The 3,116-nt window shown below is 31.0% G+C and overlaps 1 pseudogene; it reads right to left on the bottom strand.

The window, feature by feature from the left end:
• Nucleotides 1–1,383: 1,383 nt before the first annotated feature.
• LOC107016768 lies at nt 1,384–2,396 on the bottom strand (annotated as a pseudogene).
• Nucleotides 2,397–3,116: the final 720 nt, after the last annotated feature.

Below are 3,116 nucleotides of genomic sequence, written 5' to 3' on the forward strand. Positions count from 1 at the left end.
GTTTTAGTTATCCAAAACTTAGAAACTTATTATTCCTATTTAAACCTAGTAAAAATCCTAATTCCGCCACTATTGAAACACATCCATGATAGACCTACACCTACAAACACACCATGTCCTTGAAAAACATTAACCCCATCAAGTTTTAAGCAAACCCCACTTAAATTTCATCATATTTAAGCATACCCAAAAAATAAAAATGCAATCTTGAAATCAAAATTCAATAGAACAAGAACCATAAAAGCATAGAGTTTGTGTTAACAGAGAAGAAGAAGAACTTGAGAGAGGATGAATGTGAAGCACTCTGCTCTATTTGTCTTCTCAAATGGAGGTGTTGGAAGAAACCGAAGAGACAAGCTTTTGAAATTATTTTATTTTGTATTAGGATGAAAGTTAAATTATACTATTATAGTTTCAGTTTTGAAGTTAACAATTTATTTTGTAACGAATGTTGAAAATATTTTTTATTTATGTGAATTTTATCGTTATTTGAAAATTTTGAAAATATATTTCATATGTTTTTCAATCTCCGTGTAATTATAAAAAAATAAAGTAAATCAAAAAAAAAAACCAAAGTCGAAACTGAAAAATCCGACTTTATATGATTTGATTTAGTTTTTAGAACTAATAAAATGAAATAGTTAGTTTAGGTTTTTTCTAATTAAAAATTAAATCAAGTCGACCTTTCTGCCCCATCTGAACTAAAGAGCAAATTTGATTTCGTATTTAACAACTAAAACATCTTTTTTCGTTTTTCTTACTGATTCTAAGAGTATATATATTAACTCCCAAGTAATATACATTTTCTCGTTTAAATATTTTGTATATAATACGGTCATTTTACATGATAAAGTATGTAATATATCTTATTTAAGATGCATCACAAATATTAAAATAGAGAGAATATATATAGTAGAAGATAAAATTAAGGAAAAGATAATTAAGACACATTTAAAATTTCATTCTCTTTTTCCTTTTGCGAGTTTTATATGTAAATCATCATGTGTTTTTCATTTTCTACCTGAATTAGCCCATGACAGTTCCAACTTCAAACGCCATGTCTTATTTCATAGATGAATCTATAACAAGATGTCATGCAAAATCTTTGTTAGTTCTGCAACACACATCATAATTTCAAAATAAACAACCAAAGTCTTAAATAAATAACAAGCATGAAATGTAAAACCATCTCTATTCCAAAACAGAGTATTCAAAACATTCATCCAGGTTCACAATACTATGTTTCCAAGCAAATAAAATCTTTATAGTACCTTAAAGCAAAGGCAAAACACAGCCTTGCTACTCCATCAGCCAAACGTCTCGTTTCTATTTGTACTTCCAAAATATTTTAGCAAAATATTAAAAAGTATTGTGATAACGATACTAATCAACAAGATACATGACTTCTGCTTTAGATGATGCCCATTTAAACTTTGTTATCTCCGCGAGTACATTGAGAGATTAGTTAGTTTTCATTTGACGAGGCTTGATTACCATTTTCACCAGTGCTGGAGACTTTGCCAATAAAACCTTGATAAGCTGCATTTCGACCTCTTCTAATAGTTCATCATAAAACTTAACTGTCCTCAGATGATTAAATGTGATATCCGAAAAGCTTGCAGGAATCTCATCAACAACCTCTTGGGGTACACATTCGAAATAATCTCCATCACTAAGGATACATTCCTAAGAAAAATTAAGAAAAAAACCATCAAGTCATTACATACGAATGTAAAAACATGGAAAAGATAGAGAGAAAATAAACATTAGGGACAACCTTAATTTCAATTTCTTCCAAATGTGGAGAGCTCCGTATTATGCAAAGAGCAAACGAAAGCGCAAAAAACTCTCCAAGAGTAATCCAAGACATGAATAGGCATTTCAGACAGTTAAGAACTGATGGAAGCCTTATTGGTATAACTTTAGTTGATCCATTATCGACCTACGAATAAAATGAAAAAAATCTAGATGACTGAAATTCCAAAAAAAAGCACACATGAAAATACATTACCATTAAGTAAAATGAAGGAACATTACCTCAAAAAGATACCAGCTGAAACACTCGAGAGCAGGAATAGACGAAAAAATATTGACGAAATCATCATCGTCCTCTTGAACTATTTTTCTAGGCACATACAGAACATTAGAAAGAACAGGGACATTTTCAAGATGTATCAATTGTGTATCGCCACGAAAGACAAATGACCTTAGCTTCGAGGATTAATACTCATGAAGAACGGATTGTCTATGTCTTTCTGCACCAAATCCTCAAGCAACGGGCAATTAGAGATCAAACTTTCAAAGGTAATAGTAAATAATATGACAGATTTCAATTTTAGCCTAATCACCTTATTAAATCCCTGAAAGAAACATGGAAGTTGTATTTCACATTCCATGAGATACAAATGCCTCAATACTGAACAATTAAAAAAGAAGTTGGGCAACCTGTATAGAGGATAAGTAAATGGAAGTTTAAGGACAAAATGTTGAATGTGATTAGTGTCGAGGGAAAAAATCAGACGATCAACATTAGGACACACTATTAGGCTAAAACTATTGAGGGTGACCTTCAATATTATTCCTCTATGAAACCTGAGGAAACTATCAAGAATCGCAATAAATCCAATGGTAGGGGATGTCAAGTCCTCAGGTGTTTTCCACACTATTTGATCAAACTTCACATGTGGAATTCTCTAGCAAATATATTTCTAGTCCTTCAAAAGTGTACTAACTCTTACAACATCTCGAAAAGACAACCTACTTAGAATGTCATCGATTAAATGAATGTTAAGGTTGTTAAGTCCATCAAGAGAAGATAAACTAAGACTTTGTTCATTCGGAGGCATGATAATCTGTAGAAAAATAAGCAAACGTACGATAGGTAAGGTCAATGTACACGCTACACGAACAACAAACAAACATGTCATAACTCTAAGATTAAAAGAAAAGGTGCATAATAGGAGGCAAATGTAACTTTTTCCATGTTTAAAAAATGCAAAAGAAATTATTTGTTGCTGACCTTTGCATTGATATCTTTAATTTGCAACTCTTGATGTAAATTTGTTTGACTTAGGTTAAATCAAACACATATAAAGTATTTTTGTATAGAATTTGAA

This window comes from Solanum pennellii, chromosome 4, assembly GCF_001406875.1.
Source record: "Solanum pennellii chromosome 4, SPENNV200".
NCBI classification, from domain to species: domain Eukaryota; kingdom Viridiplantae; phylum Streptophyta; class Magnoliopsida; order Solanales; family Solanaceae; genus Solanum; species Solanum pennellii.